General features: G+C 41.4%; 1 pseudogene; it reads right to left on the bottom strand.

Annotated features, from left to right (window-relative positions):
* Nucleotides 1-5,160: 5,160 nt before the first annotated feature.
* On the bottom strand, nt 5,161-7,394 carry LOC116908276 (annotated as a pseudogene).
* Between the last annotated feature and the right edge of the window lie 1,599 nt (nt 7,395-8,993).

Here is an 8,993-nt window from a genome sequence, read left to right as displayed (position 1 = left end):
TCAGAGTCTGCACAAGACACCCTAAGACCAAGTTCTCAGTACAAAGAAGATGTATTTGCCCCAGAGGGACAAAGGGCAGAGAATAAAAGACAACATAGGGGATAGAGAAAGAGGAAGAAGGGGAAGAGAACATGGTAAAGGAAGATTGTCCAGTGGGGTTGGAGGACAACAACGGAGGACTGCCTCTGGATAGATAGAAGATAGACTTGGCCCATAGGCAAATGGAGATTTATAAAGGCGAAAGAAAAGCCCTGTGTTATGATGGGGCATTTAATTTTAATTAGGCATGTTAATTAGACAAGCAAAATGGGCTTTTGATTGCTGGACTTGAATACTTGATGGCTGGACCTTGGTAACCAGCCTCAGGAGGAGAAAGTATCCACATAATGGAATAGATCTTGGTGGCTAGCTTTAGGGATATAATCTAATGGTTGTTGTCGAGGCAGAGAGAGTAGAGGAGGGCAAGGCCTGTAAGAACCATGTTTTCCATGGGCTGGCTAGAGTCCCTTCACCCATAGTATTCAAGCCCAACCAGCAGAGCTCAGATGTTCACTTTTCAAACACAAAGCTGGTACAAACACTATGCTAAATGAGAAACAGGAAAAGGAAGCTGTTTTAGGGTTGGGGGAAACACCAAGTGTTTTTAATCTTTAGAAGAATTAGGCCAAACCAAAACTTGTAGCGGAAATATCAGAGACAGTATGTCAGAGTCTGGTTGGCAAATACACTGAATTTAAGTTGACGGCATTTACCTTCTAAGCCTATCTTGAAACCACTTCCCACCGCTACCACTTCACCTTAACAAAGTTAATCAAACTAATCCTACTTTTAAAGTCTGAAAAGGAAAAAAGACCCCACATTTAATATCAGAGTAAAATGAAAAGTCCAGGAACAAATGGTGTATTAATAAAAAAAAAGAGGTACAGGGTGAGTTGCAGGACAGCCCAAAACCCTGTCTTGAACAACAAAAACAAACAAAACAAACAAAATTCCTCTAATTGCCAGAAACCAGTTTGTTTAAAAGTTTGTCAGCCATGCTAAAATGAGCCTGGAAAATTGTACAGTATTATAAAGAAATGCTAAAACATCAATAATTAAATAACATCAAATGCACAACAATCAGTAATTCAGGTGTTTCAAAGGGGCATTGGGAGCAAGTGGTAAAACTCCCGGTGACCAAAGCTGAACTATTTCAGACCTTAAAAAGAAGCGATATTGGGCTATCAATAAATATGTAAAATAAAAACCAGGCTGGAGAGATATCTCAATAATTAAGAACACTTGTTACTCTTTCAGAGGAACCAAGTTCAGTTCCCAGCACTCACAAGCCTCTCCATCTGTAACTGCAGATCCAGTGCCCTCTTCTGACCTATGCAGACAACAGGCATGTATGTGGTACACACACACACACACACACACACACACACACACACACACACACACACACACACAAAACACACACAGAGGCAAAACATTTATACATATAAAGAAATCTTAAAAATAAAATAAAAATCAACAAATCTGTACTGACAGAATCAAATCATTCAATAAACAAATTAGGGCAAAAAGAAAAATTTTGTATGCAACAGAATTTCAAACAGGTTGTGTAAACATCTTATCCCCAAGGGGAGTATTTACCTTATATGACCCATACATAGTGACTTCTTTCTAAAGAGTACAGAATAGGAAGGAAGGGAAAATGATGCGTTCTCAGTGGAGAAGCCCAATAAGCACTGTGCTGAATGGCAATACACGTGGAGCCTGCTTCTGTATTCCTTTTCCAAAACCTTCATTTGTATTTCAATTTGACCGTGTGGAGGTAGTGGCTGGATTGGAGCTCAGACAAATTTCAGCTGAGGGACATTTTATAAACTGCTTGACCTGTATTCCTCAAAATCAAAGAAATTTATGAAAAACGAAAGTCATAGCTAATCAGCGCCCAGAAAGTCACAATAACCAATTGTGGTAAGCTTTTTAGCAGAATACTGGGACAAAAGTTAGGACATTGGGTAAAACTAGGATACTTATTTAATAATGTATCAATATGGTTCAATAATTCAACAAGTAGATCACATGAAGTATATGGGAACTACAAACAGTCAACTCAAGTTTTCTTTAACTAAATCTGAAACCTTTTTTATAAAAACTTTCTGCATGTTTTTAGCTACTCAGACAAAGCCCGTTCTTTACACCTCATGTCAGACTTTCCATTTACTCAGAATAGTTTAGAATGATAACATTAATCTTAGAAAATCAAAGGTGTAGACAGGTTTACTATGCTTAACCAAAGTAGAGTAATCAACTTTCTAATTAATTTAATTTGTTGTATTTTCTGGGTATTATGTTTTTAAATTTAACTGGGAAAAAATCTGCTAAGTTAAATCCAATATTGGATGTTTCTTTTTACTTATTTTATTTAGCATTGTGACTGGAAACAAACAGCTACTACAAAACTTTTTAGTAAATTATTTCATCAAAAACAAAACAAACAACAACAATAAAAAAAAAAAAAAAGAAACAGCTGGTGGTATTCTCAGCGGTCAGGCATGTGCTCCCCCTGCTGAAGTGCCTGACTGGGTTCTGTTCCCAGCAGCATAAAAGAAAAATGGATAAAAAAACCTAAAAAGACCTAAGAGACATGTGTGATTTGGAAGGGAGGTGTAGTTTCTGTGGTCTGAAATGAAATAAAAATGTATGTTAAATGAGATTTTAATCTTGCAGCTGTCACCTTTTCTCTGTGGATCCCAGCATCTCATAAGCACTTTATGGTACATGTACAGTGACATTTCCTAATTGAAAGAAATCGATGAGTCAAATGACTGTACCAGGTTCCCCATGAGTCAGAGGTGGAACTATTCTCTTGATTCATTACTTGTCTATCTGAAAGTGACTGTCAGATGAAGCACACACTTCTGAAGCCAAGGTGAAGAAATAAAACGAAAAAAAGAAAAAAGAAAAAAAGGTGAGGATGAGGGGAAAAATTAAGAAAGAAAACTGGATGTTACGTAGTAATTTGGTAGCTGATAATAGCATTGCCTTCTCAGATGATACATTCAACATATATAGACATATAAACTCTTTCTTTTTTTTTTTTGAGACAGAGCAGATTTTATTTCCTCATAGTTGGAGATTAAGACTTCTGTAAAGACTTTAATTAACAAGAAGTGTCAATTTCACCTGAAGTTTACAAACTGTAAAGCCTTGCTAAGCCACCAGCACACAGCCCTCAGGAGCACACTCATTTCCCCCATGCCTTTCAGTACCAGCAAAGTGGTGCCAGGCTTAGACTCAGAGAATGAGAATTTCACAGGCTTTCCTCTGCCTATTTTGTGCTAATGCAGAATGAGTATGACTATTTCTCCATTCAGTCACTAACACAAAAGCACCCACTTTAATGCCAATTTATTTAATATAATGCTTCTCTAGGGAAAGTTCTTTTGGAAAGAAAAAAGAACACTCTCTCCCGGGGGAGGAGGAGGGCATAATTAAGACATGGAAACACTAACCTATTACGTTTCAAGAAATTCTCCAACTTTACTATTGTCAAAAATATTAAAGCTGGGTAGAAGAAACAAATTCCAAAGGATATTTACAACTTTGTGGTGAGCATTCCATCGGAAAAGTAAACTGGGCTTTTTGATAAAATGAATTTTTTTCCCTTGACATTAGAGCCAAAGAAGCTATACAGGCCATAATAAGAGCCCACTTGTCCCTACTCAGGGTCTTCAATGTAACCCAAATGGAATGAGTCAATTAAACCCCCCACAAACTCTACCAACTGCAGACAAGTACCAGAAAGAATCAAATTGTCAACTCTTAACTATTCCTCCCCTGGAACATTGTTTACAAACACAGGACTGCTACTGGGTAATGTTCTTGTCCCTGGTGTTCCATTTCTAACTCTGCTGCCCATGAGTTGGTAGCAGTAGCTTGGGGGACAGTCTCTGATTGGTCAGCATCACCGTCAGATGGAGCCTGGTAGCACAAAGCCAATGCTCACTTCACATTCAAGCAAAATTGAGAAGAAAAATACTTTTTCCTTGCCATGTCTAGTTTTGTTTATTATTGAAAAACAACTAGAAAAGCTTCAGGCATTTGTGAAGAACTAAAGAGCACTGTTGGTGTAGGAAATGGCTTTACCACAGCTGAAAGGAGCCTTCAAACAACAGTGCAAACCCTTCCTGTTTTGCACACAAATATCAAACATGATGTTTACGAGATGCAGGGTGGAGCTGACCTTTTATACATATTAAATTCACCCATTAAAATGAAATGGACCATAGGTGACTTTAAAACCCTTCGTCCTGAGAGGGACCCAGGGAGCAGTGCCCTCTATTGGGCAGTCTCTACAGTATCAGAGCTCTAAACCAGGGCTCCACCCCACTGGAGGCTGAGATCAGGGGAGGGGATAGTAGAATGGAAACCACTCAGTAAGAGTTGGTCCCCATGAGAGTTGGGACAGCAGGGTGAATTCTGACCAGCCTCTAGTGCTTCCATTTTCTCAATCAGGTTCTGCTACTAACACAAAGTCATACAGAGGCTTTGGTGGGCCAGTTGGAAGCATCATGAGATTAATGACATGGTCACAGAGCTGCAAAGTGCACAGAGCTCAAGGCACGCAGTTGAAAACGGGAATTGACAGGGAAAGTGATAGTGAAAGCAGTTAGCATTTTCCTCCACAAGACTAATTGCTAAACACAGACCAATCTGAATTTAAAACAGATTGTTTGGGGCATGGGTGAAAACACTGTATTGTAATATCTGCTTGGTTTTAAAGCAAAGATATCTTGACATGAGACACCATGTTCCAAGATCACACATGAACAAGATGAGGGTTTTTTTAAAAAATTATTCTTTCGTTCTTGTATTTCTGGAGGAAGCTGATTCAAATGTTGAGCTCCGCTTTAGCAATGGCCGCTCTCCAAGACACTTGCTCTGTAGATTAAAAGATTGTCCCACTTCAAATCACCGCCCAGTCTAGCAGCGATTGTTTTTGTTAGTTCTTGTTTTTAAAAACTGAAAATCAAATAAAGAAGTCATGCATCCTCTCTGAGAACAGCCTCTGACAGAGCTCCTGAGTGGTGCAGGCCCCACCGTGCTTGGAACAGTTTCTGTAGCTCCAGTGTGTCTTCTCTCGGGAGAAACGTAGTTCAACAGTCACTATCTATACCCTCTGGAACTTGCACAGTCAGATGGACTGTTATAAACCAGTCATCTCCGGCTCTCTTCTGGGACTGGTCACCTCTGTGTAAGTTCTCTTTGAAGCTTTTGATCTTGGGCAGGGTACTCAGAAAGTTCAGATTCCATAGCTGGGGGCAGAATGTTTGGAGTAACCTTAGAAAATGATGTCGGAGCCCTCTGAACCCATTCTGGTCTCAGAGCGTACAGGCCTCACAACATTTGCCACAGTTGAAGGTGTGACCTAAAATGGTGTTGACTGGGCTTCTAAAAGTAAAGGGCATTAGGCTATAAATGTGCTTCTCTACAACGTGTTCCATAAACAGTTTTACAAGATCATTTTTAAAGTCTCTGTTAAGCGTAGTTTCTATGTAAAACTTATTCATATATATGAAAAGAGGCATGATGCTCTGCAATGCTCCCATATACTGTCCTGGGGCTATATTAAATCTTTCTGTATAGAGGTCTGGAGGGTCGGCCTGCAGCTCCTTGGAGATTCGCTCTAAGTGGCTGGTTATGTTTTTTAATCAGATCACTGTACATATGTTCTGAGTGCTTCTGGCACGCACACTTATACACACAACTGTAAATCTGTTCACAGGATATAAGCATATAGTCACCAGGACTCGGGGTTAAAAGCTGATCTATGGCACCATCTAATTTTGGCCAGTATGTGCTCTTATAATCTTCAATTGCTATAACATTCATTAGGAAATTGGAGGTGAAGTTGTTGATGTTGATGGTGGAGCTAGGGGTAGGGACAGGGGCCGCCTTGACCACCGAGGTGGCAACATCATAGTCACCCCGTTTGGCTCTGGCAAGGGCGGAGGCCACATCAGGAGCCCCTCCTTAGGACCCTTTCTGTCCACGGGGTCCACGTGCAGAACCGGCAGCTGCTCCCCGACCCCCGAGGCCCTCTGTCAGAACGACTCCGCTGGAGGAACCGACTTATAAACTCTTACAATCTTTCCTCTTTCATCTGTTAATTCATAAAATCTTCTGGGATTTCTAGTTTAGGCTTTGTTTTTTTGTTTGATTTTTATCTAGCTATGTGTTGGTTACTTAGGAAAGGCGGGCTTTATTTGGTCTCCTGGCTTAAAAAGGGATGCAATACACCAAGGAAGGGAAGGCATTCCTGCATGAGCTTGAGACAACTGGTAACACTGTATCCATGGTGAAGGACCAGAAAGAGGAATGCTGGGACTCAGTTTACTTTCTTGTTTTTATTCAGTCCAAGACCGCACTTAGTGGAATATCCCCACCTACATTCAGATTTGATCTTCTCTCCCCAGTGTACCTCTCTGGAAACAGCTTCACAGAGTCTGCAAAGTGATTCCAAAACCAGACAAGTTGACAATCAAAGTTAACCATCATAATAATCTGAAACATCGCAGGACCGTAGCTTTGTTAAAAGATGCACATACCTGCTTATGTCTAATATCACTTAGCATTAGCTGAAGTAGAATTCTAGATCTTTGTGCTCCAAAAATATAGAGGAGGCAACGTCACTTCCCATTTAGATCAGTTTAGATCAAGATTCCTCAACCCAGGAATGTTGTTGTTTTGGTGATTTTGTCATGTTTCCAGTTTTACCGAGCCCTTTGGAATAGCCTTGACTTTTTCCATTTGTTGATTCCCTCAATTCTTCCTCCTCTTCCTTTTGGTTCCAACTACCTGCCTTTCAATACAGTTCATGCCATCACTTCCAGTAAGTGTTCTCTGAGTGTCTATGTGGAAGTACCCAAACTGGAAAACACTCCATCAAGAGAGATCATGCACTCTTTAATTAGGAATGTGGGCCTATGTGACATGTCATACTTCTGGTTATCAAAGCAGTTCACAACTGTTGTACTATTCTGAACCAATGCAGTCATAAACTGAACAGAACAGGTCTGAACCAGCCCAACTCTCCTAAGTCAGCAGATGCTTCTGATTTTTCCAGCCACAACCCTAGTGCCTGTGCCTCTTATACCCCACGCTACATCCACTCAGAACCACTTTGTGGCCCAGAGCAAGCCTTCCCACAAGAGTGACCTCCATACCTGTCATTTAGCCCCTCTTCCTGGGTAACTTTCATTTGTTTTTCGGTGGTCCTTTAAATTAGCCCCCACCCCTACCCTGCTTCTCCAAGGCCTCTTATAGCACTTAACACACTGGCCCTGAACTTTCTACTTCCTCACCTGTGAGCCCGTGAGTATCATAAGGAAGAGACCCATGTTTTATCATTTTTGAATCACCATGGCATAGAGTAATGCCAGGCTCAGATGGGAGGAGGAGTTTTACGGCACACCGTCCAATGGCAAAACTCTCGGCTTCCACCCAACACAGGTACCAGAGGTACACAGCTTTGTATGGGTGATCGTCAGAGGCCAGTGGCCGCTATTGGGATTTCCAGGCTTTTGTATGCCAGAACAAGTAATTAAACCAAGGAGACATGGATAGTGGTAGACGAAGAGTCCATTTATTAAGAAAAAGGGAACTTCCAAGGACTAAAGTGTGCCAGAGCTGGGGAAAAGGATAGAGGCCCAGTGGCAATTGCTGTCCAAAGGACTGGCACACTCAATATCATTGGTTTTTGGGTCGTTCACATAATATAAATTTTTCTAGGCATGCTGCCATGTGTCAGCTTTATCGGGGAGCACTTAGTCTTCCTCTCTCTGCCTTCTTGGTTTTGGCATGCTAATTTTGACCTCAATCTTTGTCCTACTTTCCACCCACAGCTTCCTGGTTTGTTTCTACCATATTCATCGGCACATGTGGTGCTAATAGGGCTGTGCACTCACTAGGCAGTTTTCCAACTCACTGAAGTATTGATTCATTTAATCTTCAGAACTCAGTGAGATTGGTGCTGTCTTTACCTTTAGTTCAGACAAACTGAATTGCCAAAAATACATAAGCACAGAGTCCTAGAGTCTATGCTTAAACCTTGAGAATTAACTCTTGAGGTGTGACATTAACTCTGTTTTGTTTGGCCTCCTTCTCCCACACCAAGTTCCTCTTCTCTTGGATCTGGATTGGCCTCATGTAGTGACAGGCGATGGCTACATCACAAGATGATCCAAGTGTGGGTGTAGCTCTCCATTTTCTATCTCAATTGCCCCCTTTGTATCACAGACATGCCCTATACTTGACTCCAATTCACTACTCCTCTGCCAGGAATCCTGTTGCCATTTTTCCTCCATCCATCCATCCATATGTGCTTGAGGAGCGATGGCAGCAAAAGGGGTGAGCTACTGCCACTGGACCATCCTCTCAGGACAATTTTAGCAGATGTTTATATTATTTCTTCTAGAGTTCTGCAACAATTGAGGCCCTCTGCTCCTCAAATGTCTGCTTAGTTTTGCGGCTATCATAAAACATAAAGGCTCTATCCAGAGCACCCACAGGGCTTAGTGAATTCCAAGAGGGTTTTACAGCAAAAGAGTATCTTGGCAAGAAATGCCACAAAAATTATACCATGCAACAGATGAGCTAGAAACCCAGGACAATGAAGAGTCCAAGGAATCTAGGAGAGTAACCCCAGCTAAGACTCATAGCAATGGGGGTATGGGGCCTGACCCAGCCATCACTGTAACCGGGCAAGACTTCCAATGGTGGAGGGATTGGAACACCAACCCAGCCACAAACCTGAGACACACAATTTGTCCTGCCTACAGGACGTGCAGGGGTGGAGCAGAATTTAAGGGACAAGCCAACCAATGACTGGCCTTAGCTTGAGACCCATACTATAAGAGGGACCTCACTACTGACACAATTGATGGTATTCTGCTATATTTGCCTAGTGTAAATGTCATCAGAGGGGCTTCACCCAGCAA

This window comes from Rattus rattus, chromosome 8 (genome assembly GCF_011064425.1).
Source record: "Rattus rattus isolate New Zealand chromosome 8, Rrattus_CSIRO_v1, whole genome shotgun sequence".
NCBI lineage: Eukaryota > Metazoa > Chordata > Mammalia > Rodentia > Muridae > Rattus > Rattus rattus.
This window is presented reverse-complemented; position numbering and strand designations above follow the sequence as displayed.